Source organism: Balaenoptera borealis, assembly GCF_965194805.1.
Source record: "Balaenoptera borealis genome assembly, contig: HAP1_SCAFFOLD_701, whole genome shotgun sequence".
Taxonomy (NCBI): Eukaryota; Metazoa; Chordata; class Mammalia; order Artiodactyla; family Balaenopteridae; genus Balaenoptera; species Balaenoptera borealis.
Window position 1 is genome coordinate 309,785 of NW_028123499.1, and position 14,425 is coordinate 324,209.

Here is a 14,425-nt window from a genome sequence, read left to right on the forward strand (position 1 = left end):
AATTTCTACTTCATGCACTTTGGAAAAGAAGAAGTATGGAATGACAAAACCCTAAACTTTTAGCTAGTTGGCTTAACTTACTGACGGGAACATTTTGATACATTCATTTAACTAAGAAGTATTTTTTGTGTATACTATATCAGGTCAGGCACTGTGCTATACAATGAAATTATTATGGTAAATATAAGGTACATTGTGTGCTTCCTCTTAAAGCTTGTAGACTATGGAAAAGAGATAGAAATAAAAATGTCAAAACCATTATTATAGAATGGGAAGTACAGGGTGTTATTCCCTGGGCCCCTAATTAAGAGTCAGGGAGCTTGATTTATTCAAGTATAGTGGAATACTTAGAAGACAGGAAGAAGTATTCCTGTATCAATTGGTAGAGAAGTCACTAGTATTTTTGTGTCTAGGAGAAAATGCAAACTATCTTTTGGATTACCATTCTTTTTCAGACTTTTCCATGGCCTGGCCCCTTCTCAGTGATGCTGACTGAAAGGGATTAGGGATCTTTTTGCCCCAGAAAAAGTTACAACAGTGGTGGCAATAGCTAGAACAGATAGTGTTGCATCCTGTTGCAGATACTCCTTGAGAGGAGGGGATGATGTTATCACAGATTATGAACCTGGTATCTTCTCTTTGGACGAAAAACATGATTAGAACCTCTTTATAGATTGTCCAGAATGAAGTCCGCTCACATTAAAGGCTCCAAAGACCTCAGAGGGGAACTCACGAGGAAGCAAGAGGGCATCTTTATTTGAGATCCAGAAATATCTCCAGGACCTGTTGGTTTGTCTAGATTATTCCTCTGTGGTTATGTTTTGAGTCTTTGCAGCACCAGCCACCCAGGCACAGTGGCAGACCCTCAAAACAGAGACTGGATGTGACTGTGCATAAGAGTTCTAGCCTTGGACAATAAGCATGAGCCTTTGTGGGACCCTAGAGAATCTTTCCAGGAATATGACTCACTAGATGAATCATCAAAATAGAGACCAAGATTCACTAGAGTGTGCTAGACATTTTTTTTCCAGTTAAGGTTTATTGGAACTCTGTGGTCTAATTTACAATGCTCAAATCTTCCAGCAGTCAAGGAAAATCTTTGCAACTGATATTTTTGTAATTTGGAGCTTCCGGCAAAGGGAGGCAGCTTCCATCCAGACGTGCCCCTTGGGGTTTTGGACTCCCTGGGGTTTTAATGACCCTGACATAACTAGTAGGTACATTGCTTTTATTTTTTGTTTTGTTTCTGTTTTTTTGGTTGTTGTTTTGTGTTGAAGACAAGGTGTTAGAAACCACAAACATTTTTTTGTTTAATTTTTGTTGAAAGAGGGTAAGATTTAACTGGGTTGGAGATATACACTATCCATTGGGGTGGGAAAAATTACTTTAAAGTTTTTTAATATAATATATATATATATATATATGTATAGATATATAGAGACATATATACTACTGTATTTGAGGAAGATCTGATTATTGTTATAGTAACCTCTAAATACCTGATCAAGTATTTCAAAATGATTTGCTCAGTGGTCTGTTTAAAATTGTAATTTGAGTTTTTCTTTATAATGAAAATTCCCTGTAAATATTTCCTCTATGTCTGTATTTAGAAAGTGTTATTTTTGAAAATTAATTATACACGAGTAGACCTGTATGTTTATGTTACCTGAAAGATTGATTATAGTAGGTCTATTTATACATTAGACTAAGCATTGAGGGGATGAATATCCTTGTCTGAAGTTTCCAAATCACATCAAAGAAATAGAGCAAAAAATATATATGTAATTAACAATGATACAAAAATATTGGTCACTTTTTACATTTCATAAAGAATCATGGCTACAGATTTTTTTAAAGTATTATTACTATTTTTAATTTCAGGCAGTTTTTTTTTATTGGAGTATAGTTAATTTACAGTGTTGTGTGAGTTACAAGTGTAGCAGAGTAACATTTTTTTGGTAATACAGTTTATTACAAAATATTGAGTATCGTTCTTTGTACTATACATAGGTCCTTGTTGTTTATCTATTTTATATATAGTAGTATGTATATGTTACTCCCAACTTCATAATTTATTCCTCCCCCCCACATTTCCCCTTTGGTAACCATAAGTTTGTTTTCCCCTTTGGTAACCATAAGTTTGTTTTCTTTATCTGTGAGTTGGTTTCTGTTTGGTAAATAAGTTCATGTGTATCATTTTTTCTTTTTTTAAGTTCCACACTCTAGTGATATCATATGGTATTTGTCTTTCTCTGTCTGACTTAACTTTACTTAGTATGATTAACTCTAGTTCCATCCATGTTGCTGAAAATGGCATTATTTCATCTTTTTCATGTCTGAGTAGTGTTCCGTTTTATTTATTTATATATATATATATATATATATATACCACATCTTCTTTGTCCATTCATCTGTCGATAGATATTCAGGCTGCTTCCATGTCCTGGCTATTGTAAATAGTGCTGCAGTGAACACTGGGGTGCATGCATCTTTTTGAATTATGGTTTTCTCCAGATATGTGCCCAGAAGTGGGATTGCTGGATCATATGGTAGTTCTATTTTTAGTTGTTTAAGGAACCTCCATACTGTTCTGCATAGTGGCTGTACCATTTTACATTCCCACCAACCGTGTAAGAGGGTTCCCTTTTCTCCACACCCTCTCCAGCATGTATTGTTTGTAGACCTTTTGATTATGGCCATTCTCACTGGTGCGAGGTGGTTCCTCATTGTAGTTTTGATTTACCTTTCTCTAATAATTAGCGATTTGAGCATCCTTTCATGTGCCTGTTGGCCATCTCTTTGTCTTCTTGGGAGAAATGTCTATTTAGACCTTCTGCAATTTTTTTCATTGAGTTTTTCTTTTTATATTGAGCTGTGTGAGCTGTTTGTATATTTTAGAGTTTAATCCCTCATGGGTTCCATCGTTTGCAAATATTTTTTCCCATTCTGTAGGCTCTTTTCGTTTTGTTTATGGTTTCCTTTGCTGTGCAAAAGATTTTCAGTTTAACTAAGTCCCATTTGTTAATTTTTGTTTCCATTTTCATTGCTCTAGGAGGTGGTTCCAAAAAGATTTTGCTACAATTTATGTCAAAGTGTCTTCTGCCTATGTTTTCCTCTAGGAGTTTTATAGTATCCATTCTTACATTTAGGTCTTTAACTCATTTTAAGATTATTTTTGCGTATGATGTTAAAGAATGTTCAATTTCATTCTTTTACATGTAGCTGTCCAGTTTTCCCAGCACCACGTATTGAAGAGGCTGTCTTTTCTCTACTGCATATTCTTGCCTTTGTTGTCATAGATTAATTGACCATAGGTGGTTGGGTCTACTTCGGGGCTCTCTTTCCTGTTCCATTGATCTATATTTCTGTTTTGTGCCAGTACTATGTTGTTTTCATGACTGTAACTTTGTAGTATGGTCTGAAGTCAGGAAGTCTGTTACCTCCAGCTCGGTTTTTCTTTCTTAAAGTTGGTGTGGCTAATAGGGGTCTTTGTGTTTTCATACAAATTAAAAATTTTTTTGTTCTAGTTCTGTGAAAAATGCCATTGGTCATTTGATAGGGATTGCGTCGAATCTGTGGATTGTCTTGGGTTATATGATCATTTTAACAATATTGATTCTTCCAGTCCAAGAACATGGTATATCATTCCAACTGTTTGTGTCATGTTTAATTTCTTTAATCAGCATCTTATGGTGTTCAGAGTACAGTTCTTTTGTCTCCTTAGGTAAGTTTGTTCTTAGGTATTTTATTTCTTTTGATGTGATGGTAAATAGGATTGTTTCCTTAATTTTTCTTTCTGATCTTTTGTTGGCTTTAAGTGGGCTTTAAGGCTTCAGTTCCCCCCTATACTCCTGGTCTAACCACACACCTGGGGGGGCCTTCAGGCAGATTTTTTTAAAGCTATTTGAATGTATGTTCAAGGGCAGCAACAAATCTCTCATCCTTGGATTTAATACATCTTTTTATTGCATTATAGATGAATTTACTTTATAAGATAGTTACTTACCTTTGCTGTGATAGGTTCACCAGTTCTTTTATAATAAGTTTGGTTCAGCTCAGCATCTAAATTCTACAAAATTAGTCTTGCTCATTTCCATTTAGATGAGCGCCTGATTAAAGTACAATGGCACTCTGACTTCTTAATATAAACCTTTACATTTTTTTATAGGAAAGTTTTACACAGTTTAACACAATAAAATTTGATGCCATTCAAGCACTATATATTTGTCTTAGTTCATGTTTTCATTATGATGTGCTTGAGTTCTAAGGTTTGTGTAAGTGTATAAAGATTTCTAGTAACATTTTCCCCAGAATAGTATTTTAATTTTTATCAGGAACTTGAACATTAATAGTTAGTATATGAGGAGAAACATGTGAAGAATAAAGAGGTGAATAAAGATGAAAAATTAAAAATTGAGGATAATAATGAGGATGTGAACTAAAACCCTGGCTGCATTGTCTTCTATGAATAATTTTCCAGACTTTACTGAGTATATCCATGTTTTCTCATTCTTCTCAAACATTGGAAGGGCTTTCTTTCTTTTAAATCTCTCAGTAATTATTCTTGTTATCCTCTACTAGTGACTTATGAAAGAAATTTCTCCTGCCGTTACTTGATTTTCTCTGTTTCATTAATCTCTTCCTGTGTATTGGATCATCACATCAACATTCAAATATGCTCTAGAATCTCTTACCTCAAATAGAAAAAAAAAAAAAAAGACAGTAAAAATATTAGTTAGATCTCTGAAATAAATGTCTGGTCCAGAAAATAACTTAATGATATGAATTCTGGCACAGACATCACCTTCTTAAGTCCAGAGAAATGTCTTTCTTTGATTTTTTCCTCCTCTAACACATTACTGTGCATTGTCTTATTGGAACAAGCTACTAAATCTCTCCAACCCTTCAACGTGTCATTGAATTCATATTCTGCAACTTCCTGTCCCAATAATGTTAATCTCACCATTTCTTTTATCCCTTGTTTGATTATATAGAAAGTAAAGATAATATCTGTAGCAGACATAAGTGGTTGCCTACCTCACTTTCAATCTCCCTACTTGGTTATTTTGTTCATGTTTTTAATTCTCTCCCATAGGACTCACTGTTAAATCCTGCGTACTCTAAGCTGATCATTAAAATCTTTTTCTCTTTGCCAGTGATAGATCTAGGGATGATTATGAAACTTTGATCCTACCCTAAAGATAAAAAATATATTTTAATCATGGTTAAATTTGTATTCATCTTCATTTACATTTGGAGAAGTCTGCTGGAAAGAGTCTGGGGAAAGTTTCCCCTTTAAAAAAGAAAACTCACACAAGAAGAGTTACCCACATTTTCTACTACACGTTCTCATGTTTACACACAGAGTCATAACCATTTTACTCTCATGAAGGGAGGAAGGCTGAGAACAAAGGTGCTGAGGAGGGCAGGTCAGAAAATAACGCAAAAAGCTGGGTTCTTGATGACATCATTCAGCCACTGAATTAAACAACCCTGGGGGTGCCTGACCTTTAGAGTCTTTGCTATATGAGGTAATAAATTTTTCTTACTGAATTGGGATTTTCTATTTTTTTCAGGCAAAAGAATCTTATATAGTGTAGTACTTACCCACAAGTCTGGTGAGATGATTTAATAAGTTAATTCACATATACCACATAGCAGAGAGCTTGGGACATAAAATACTTAAAAATGGAAATTATTACAATTGAATTTTCCCCTCTTCCTCTCCTTCTTCTCCTTCTTCTTCTCATAGTATTAGTATTAGTAATAATTAGTACTGTTTTATTTTACGATTTCATGCGGTCTAAGTAAATTTAATTTCCCCAATAGCAGTACCATGCATCTTTATGAAAGAAAACAAGAAACAATATCCAGCAATTAGATAAACACATAACATTTTCTGTAGTTTAAGAATCATCTTTTGGCTTACAAGATTTTCAGATGTAGGGGATTTTAAATGCCTACTCCGTTCTTCATTACCTGCTGAGTTATCCATGACCTAAATATATGCCTCATCCTTATATTTTTACCGTTAGACTCATATGCCTCCTTCAGGGGTGATGCATTCTACTCAATAATGACAGATAATGATATAAAATTTAAGCAAATAGTAATGTTATAAATGGACCTTAATCATTTCAAATCTTATGTTTCTCACTCAGAAAGGACCAAGCTTTCCAAAATAGTAGTGGACCAGATGGAAGAAATGTAATATTCAAAGGCAAATCTATATATGTTACTTCAGATATATCAAGTAAAGGTAAAAATGGATATTTGTTTCTAAAGAGAGATAAAAGACCTTGCTAATTTTCATTAAGTACTTAGTCTTAATGAATTTCACTTAAATCCTAAGTAATTTTTAAATAGATCTTTATTGGAGTATACTTGCTTCACAATACTGTGTTAGTTTCTGCTGTACAACAAAGTGAATCAGCCATATGCATACATATATCCCCATATCCCTCTTGAGCCTCCCTCCCATCCTCCCTATCCCACCCCTCTAGGTCATCGCAAAGCACCGAGCTGATCTCCCTGTGCTGTGCTGCTTCTTCCCGCTAGCTAACTGTTTTACATTTGGTAATGTATGTATGTCAATGCTACTCTCAGTTCGCCCCAGCTTTCCCTTCCCACCCAATATCCTCAAGTCCATTCTCTATGTCTACATCTTTATTCCTGCCCTGCCACTAGGTTCATCAGTACCATTTTTTTTTTTTTTAGATTGCATATATGGAATCTATTCCATATATATGCGTTAGCATACGTATTTGTTTTTCTTTTTCTGACTTACTTCACTCTGTATGACAGACTCTAGGTCCATCCACCTCACTACAAATAACTCAGTTTCGTTTCTTTTTATGACTGAGTAATATTCCATTGTATATAGGTGCCACATCTTCTTTATCCATCTAGGTTAGTTCTATGTCCTGGTTATTGTAAATAGTGCTGCAGTGAACACTGTGGTACATGTCTCTTTTTTGAATTATGCTTTTCTCAGGGTATATGCCCAGTAGTGGGATTGCTGGGTCATATGGTAGTTCTAGTTTTAGTTTTTTAAGGAACCTCCACACTGTTCTCCATAGTTGTATCAACGTACATTCCCACCAACAGTGCAGGAGGGTTCCCTTTTCACCACACCCTTTCCAGCATTTATTGTTTCTAGATTTTTTGATAATGGCCATTCTGACCGGTGTGAGGTATCACCTCACTGTAGTTTTGACTTGCATTTCTCTAATAATTAGTGATGTTGAGCATCTTTTTGTGTGCCTCTTGGCCATCTGTATGTCTTCTGGGACCTAATTAAACTTAAAAGCTTTTGCACAGCAAAGGAAACCATAAATAAGATGAAAAGACAACCCTCAGAATGGGAGAAAATATTTGCCAGTGAAACAATAGATAAAGGATCAATCTCCTAAATATACAAACAGCTCGTGCAGCTCAATATCAAAAAAAACAAACAATCCAATTAAAAAATGGGCGGAAGACGTAAATAGACATTTCACCAAAGACATAAGTAATTTTTTGATTGACTTGAATGCCAGCTTTATATTCAGAGTGGTCAAGTTCAAATAATTTTTGGGAGAACTGAGCACACATGCAACAAAATGTGAGGACATTAATCGAAATTTAAGGACTATAAACTTTCCAAATAACTCTAACATAAAATCAGTGAAAAAATTTAAGCAATATATAATAGTGACATAACTGTTGCTTCAGTCTTCTTGTAAATTAAATATAAATAACACCGATAAGTAAATTTTCTTATATGGGTTTAATAAAAAATGGTTCTTGAAAATTAAAAAAGAGAAAAATTAAGTACATAATTACATTGGAGTCAAAGTACATTTTATTGTTGTTGTTGTGATAACAGTTGCTAATTTTCAACAATACAGGACTTGTTGCCTAACTATAGTTTTCTTTGTTCCAAATAGATTTTTCAAAGCAAAAATATGACATAAATTTTGCCCATAAGATGATTAGACAAAACTGGCATTGGGATGGAAAATCATGTGTTTCAAGACCCTTCACACCAAGAGATATTTAGGCATTATTACTTAGATTAATTGAGCTTTTATTAAAGCTAATTTTCTAGTATTCACACTTCAAAATACAGATGGAAATAAAATATATAGTTCTCAATTTGGCAGGAGTGTACTATACAATTTATAATAAAGTTGATTTATATTAATTGCTAGAAAATTTATGGGCAACAGATTTATTTTAATGGAGTCATTTATTGTCCTAATTTGTTTTATTGATATTAGGATCCGGACATCTTGCTGTTTTAAAAGGATACTCAAGCACAGGGAGATCAGCTCCGTGCTTTGTGACCACCTAGAGGGGTGGGATAGGGACGGGGGAAGGGAGAGGCAAGAGGGAGGGCATCTGGGGCTATATGTATATGTATAGCTGATTCACTTTGATATACAGCAGAAACTAACACAACACTGTAAAGGAATTATACTCCAATAAAGATGTTAAAAAAAAAAAGTTAACAAACAGCAAATTAAAAATGGATGATTTTTTAATCCATTTACAATCAATTAAATAGTACATTTTGTTTTCTTTTCTTTTTTCTCCTTATGATTGTTGTTTTTCATTGTCGCCCCTATGTCCTTATGCTAATAAATAAAGTTGGTTTCTGCTAAATACAGTATTGAAAATCAAGAAGGAAATACACTATTCTCTTATTCTCCTTTAATTTGAAAATATGTGTATTGGCACCACTATATTGCTTTCAGTTAACGTTAATTTGTGTGTACTTTACATTTTTTATCAGTCTTGCTAAGGGTTTCTCTTAGTTTCCTGTTGCTGCTGTAACAAATTAACACAATCTTAGTGACTTAAAACACCACAAATTTATTATTTTACAGTTCTGGAGATCACAGTTCAAAATAGGTCCAACTAAGCTACAGTTAAAATGTTTACAGGACCCCATTCCTTCTGCACATTCTGGGAATCCATTTTCTTGCCTTTCTCAGCTTCTAGAGGCTCTCCCCAATCCTCAGCTACTGGCCCCCTTCCATACTTACAGCCTGAAATGAAATCATTCTCACTTTGCTTCCACTGTCACATCTCCTTTTCTGACTCCGACACTTCTGCTTCCCTCGTCTACTCTTTTTCAAAATAAGGACCTTTGTGATTACACTGGCTCACCAGGGTAATTCAGGAAACGCTATGGAGATCCTAACTTAACTGCATCTGCAATGTCTCTTTGCCATGTAAGGGAACATATTCCCAGGTTCTGGGAAATAACACTTTTACAACTTGGGAGGGGGTATTATTCTACTACTACAGAGTTTATCAATTTTATTAAACTTTCAAAGATTAAAGCTTATGGCTTTGTTATTTTTCTCTATTTTATATCTTTGATCTTTGTTCTCATCATTCTACTTTTTATCCTTCTTCTTCCTCTGGGTTTTAAATTTTCCTTTTTCCTTTTTAGAATCTTGAGATGGAGGCTTAGCTTATTGATTTTTTAAACTTTCATATTTAAATGATAAAGTATATCCAAAGACTGTTTTGCCTCAATCATATAAGTTTTGATAAGGGAAATTTCTATTTCCATACTGTCAATAATATATTTTAAATTCCCATTGCATTTTTTTAAAGAAGTGTTAATTTAGACACGTACTGCTAATTCTCAAACACATAAGATTATCTCATTATTCTTCGCGAAAACACTTATTCATTTATGTATGTTCACAGAACATATGATCCTTTGTGACTTATTGAGACTTGTTTTATAGCCCCAAAGACTATGTATTTTAGCTGCCAGATGTAGTATTCTATAAATTTCTGTTAGGTAAGTTAGATAATAATATAGTTTAAAACTTTTATATCTAGAACAGATATAGCAGAGGAGAAGGGGTTGAGAGGTGGGCAAAATGGGTAAAAGGGATCGACTCTGTGGTGATGGATGATAACTACACTTTTGATGATGATCCCGTTGTGTATTGAATTACAGTGTTGCACACCGGAAACTTTTATAATGGTATACATCAATTTTACTTCAATAAAAAATAAAGCTTTTATAGCATTACTGATTTTTTTGTTTTTAATTATGAGAAAATCCTATTTGAAATAGCTGTGGTTCATTGTATATTTTTCTGTAGCTCCTGTTAATTCTGTCAATGTTTTAAATGTATGTTGCTTTGTGTTATTACTGGTTATTTTCTAAATTCAGCTTTTTAATCTTTCACTTTTCAAAGTGACTTAAATTATGCCCATTAGCCATTATTGTAAGTAAAATACCATGTATTGTTGTTTTGTCCTTTGTACTTTAGTTGTCACTCATTCTCCTTCTATTATGTGTTATGTATCCACAGTGTAGTTTTTTCTTTAAAGAGTTAGTAACTATTTAATATATTTTATAAATATTATTTTATAGTTAAATTCACAATTTCCCTTTCCGGTGATCTTCATTTCTTCCTGCAGATACGTACATCAGTAAATTTGTGCTCATTTTTGTTTGTTTGTTTTGGTTTGGTTTGGTTTTCTTTGTCTTATCTGAAGCGCTATCAACAGTATTCCTTGCAGTCTGGTTCAGCTAGCAACAAATTCTGCCTGTTCTTGTTTATTTGAAAATTTCATTATTTAACCTTAATTTTGGGACAAAATTATTAGTAGATATAAAATTTGGGGGTTACACATTTTTCCTATAATTTCATTAAATATATGATTTTATTATCTCTGGCTTCACTTGTTTCTGATGATGTTAGCTCTCATTCTTCTTATTGTTGTGCCAGAATATAATGTATCTTTTTATTTTCTGGTTAAATATTATTTTCATTTATGATGCTTGACTATGATGTGACTTTCTTTGAATGTATTCTATTTGTGTCTTGCAGAATTTTTTAAAAATAAGTTTTTGTTTTTAGAAAAGATTTTAGATTTATAGAAAAATTGAAAGGGTAATACAGAGAGTTCCCATATACCCAGCCCCGAGTTACATTCTGCACCCATCCTGGATTCCCCTGACCTCTTAAATGATTTTTTTAAATTTGTTTATATTAATATTTACTATTTGAGCTGTAAAGCTCTATGGAATTTTACAAATGCTTAGTGTCATGTATCTGCAATGAAAGTATACAGCATTGTTTTGAAACGCTGAACATATTCCCTGTGTTTCATCATCATTTCTAGCCCTTCTTTAATCTACTGGCCATTACTGATTTACCATGCCTATAGGTTCTGTCATTTCCAGATGTCATATAAGTAGAATAATTCAGTATGTAGACTTTTGCTACTGGCTTCTTTCATTTTACCCTATACATTTAATATTCATCCATATCCTTTCATGGCATTTTAATTCATTTATTTTTCTTCATTGAATAATATTGCACTGTTTGAATGTACCACACTTTGTTTATCCATTCATCTATTTCTCTCTTGATTGTCTTTGTCCCTTGTGAAATACCAGTTGACTGCATTTCTGTGCATCTCCTTCTGGGCTGTTTATATGGTTTAATTGATCTATGTGTCTATTCTTGAGCCAATATCATGCTCTCTTGATTACTGTAGCTTTATAGTAATTCTTGAAATCAGGAATTGTTAGCACTACAGCTATGCTGTTAATCTTCTATTATTGTTTTGGCAATTTTAGGTCTTTCTCCTTTCCACATTAACTTGATATTAGTGTGTCAATATCAAGAAAATAGCTTACTGGAATTTTGATTGGAATTGCATGGAATATATAGATACAGTTAAGAAGAATAAACATCTTAATAATATTGATTTTTCCAGTCAGTATACACAGAATAACTCTTGATTTATTTAATCTTTGTTTTCTTTTATCAGCATTTTATACTTTTGCACATATAGTTCCTGTACATATTTTGTTAGATTTATATTTAAGTACTTCATTTTTATGGTACAATATACATGGTATGTTTTTTTTTGTTTTTAATATTAACTAGAAATTTATTTTATTTATTTATTTTATTTATTTTTGGCTGTGGTGGGTTTTTGTTTCTGTGCGAGGGCTTTCTCTAGTTGCGGCAAGCGGGGGCCACTCTTCATCGCGGTGCGCGGGCCTCTCACTATCGCGGCCTCTCTTGTTGCAGGGCACAGGCTCCAGACGCGCAGGCTCAGTAGTTGTGGCTCACGGGCCCAGTTGCTCCGCGGCACGTGGGATCTTCCCAGAGCAGGGCTCGAACCCGTGTCCCCTGCATTGGCAGGCAGATTCTCAACCACTGCACCACCAGGGAAGCCCAACATGGTATGTTTTAATTTCAAATTTCATTGACTTATTAAATGTATGTGTGTTTATATTTATATGTACGGTATATATACAAAATACATATATATGTATGTATAGCATATACACAAGAATATATACTAAACCATGAATCCTGTGACCTTGTTATAGTCCTTTATTATTTCCATAATTTTCCAAAATTATATTTTTCTGCAGAGACAATCATGTCATCTGCAAGTATAGACAGCTTTATTTAATCCTTTCCAAGCCAAATACTTTCTCTTTTTTTTTCTTTCTTGTTTTAATGTACTAGCTAAAAATCTCAGTAAAACGGAGAGTAGGAAGAGTAAAAGAGAATATCTTTCCTTTTTTCTAGATTTTAGTGAGAAAGTTTTCAACTTCTTAACATGATATATAAATATTTTTATTTCACGTAATGCTTGTGTCTGGTTTTGGTATTATGGTAATGCTGACCTCATAGAATGAGTTTCCTCAGCTTCTGTTTTCTGGAAGGGATTGTGGTAATTGGCACCATTTCTTTTGATTTGGTAAAATTCACCGGTGACTATCTGAACTGAAGGTTTCTTTTTTGGAAGGTTTTTGATTATTGATACAATTTTTTTTTAATAGATATGGGCCTGATCAGATGACCTGTCTCTCCTTGTGTAAGTTTTAAGCATTTGTGTCTGTGAAGAAATCATTCTGTTTCATCTAAATTATAGAGTTCTGCTTGTTGTTCTTTACTGCCTTTTTAACATTCATGAAACAGGTCAGGATGACGTCTCTTTAATTTCTGATATTGGTAATTATTTTTTCTTTTCTTTTCTTTTTCTGTTAACCTGGCTAGAGGTTTATCAGTTTTGCTGGTCTTTTCAAAGAAGTTTTTGGTTTGATTGATTTTCTCTACTAAAGTTTTCAGTTTCAATAACTTATGCTCACATATGTATTATTTCTTTTTACTTTCTGCTTACACTAATATTAAATTGTTCTTCATTCTCTAGTTTCCTGAGGTGGAGCTCAGATTACTGATTATAGATCTTTCTTCTTTCTGAATATATGCACTTAATTTTCCTCTCAGCACTGCTTTCTCTGTATCTACAATTTTTTTTAAATTTTTAATTCTATATTATTGCTTTTTAAAATTCCTCTTGAGACTCTTCTCTGTGAACCACATGAGCTTGAGAAAAATGTATATTTTATTGTTGTTGAGTGGAGTATTCTATAAATGCCAATTATATTAGTTTGATTGCTATTACTGTCCAGGTCAAGTCTATCCTTACTGATTCTGTACCTACTTGATCTATCAGTTTTTGCTTCACATATATTGAAAGCTTGATGTCAGATTCCACAACTTTAGGATTTTTATGTCTTTTTGGAGAATTGATACTTTTATTAATATGTAATGTCCCACCTTTTCCTTGGTATTTTTAATTAAAAAAAATTTTTTTTTAACATCTTTATTGGAGTATAATTGCTCTACAATGTTGTTTTAGTTTCTGCTGTATAACAAAGTGAATCAGCTACATGTATACATATATCCCCATATCTCCTCCCTCTTGCATCTCCCTCCCACCCTCCCTATCCCACCCCTCTAGGTGGTCACAAAGCACCGAGCTGATCTCCCTGTGCTATGTGGCTGCTTCCCACCAGCTATCTATTTTACATTTGGTAGTGTCTATATGTCAATGACACTCTCTCACTTCGTCTCAGCTTACCCCCACTGGAATGGTTTTGACCCAGAAAGAATGTCACCTATAAACAGTCTCAGTGTGAAACAAGATAGAGAACAACCCCTCAGGGAGCTCACTGTAAGGCTGGAGGCAAAGCCCCTCCTACACTTTTCTTCACTCCCACATGGAGCAAAAGACTCAGTTATGTGTTTAGTCCAAATCTTGTAAAGCAGCACTGGCTGTAGGGGCTAACCCTGCCCTTTGTTTCCAGGTGTCCCAAGCTGATTCTTAAATCAGCCTTGTTGAAATTAATATGCCTACTCCAAAGTTTTTAGTTTAGTATTAACTTAATATGCCTTTCTTATTCTCTTTACATTTTTTGAATTATTGGAATTTATTTTTAGAATAGTTTTGAGCTTGCAGAAAACTTGAGCAGCATGTTCAGAGTTCCCATATACTCCCCCTCCCACTCCTTCCCTTGCCCTCATTATTAACATCTTGCCTTGGTGTGGTAAGCACGTTAAAATTGAACCTACATTGATACATTGTTATAAAATAA

General features: G+C 33.8%; 1 long non-coding RNA gene across 10 annotated transcripts in view; it reads left to right on the top strand.

The window, feature by feature from the left end:
• LOC309621566 overlaps positions 1-14,425 on the top strand; it is a 204,555-nt gene that overhangs the window by 129,023 nt on the left and 61,107 nt on the right. For 7 of the 10 annotated variants that reach the window (XR_014240094.1, XR_014240096.1, XR_014240099.1 and 4 more), the window contains one exon: positions 12,063-12,217. This is a non-coding gene — a long non-coding RNA (uncharacterized lncRNA). Of the gene's footprint in view, positions 1-6,161; positions 6,260-12,062; positions 12,218-12,826; positions 12,862-14,425 lie in introns of all 10 variants that reach the window. The other 3 variants (XR_014240095.1, XR_014240097.1, XR_014240098.1) reach the window with 2 other exon arrangements.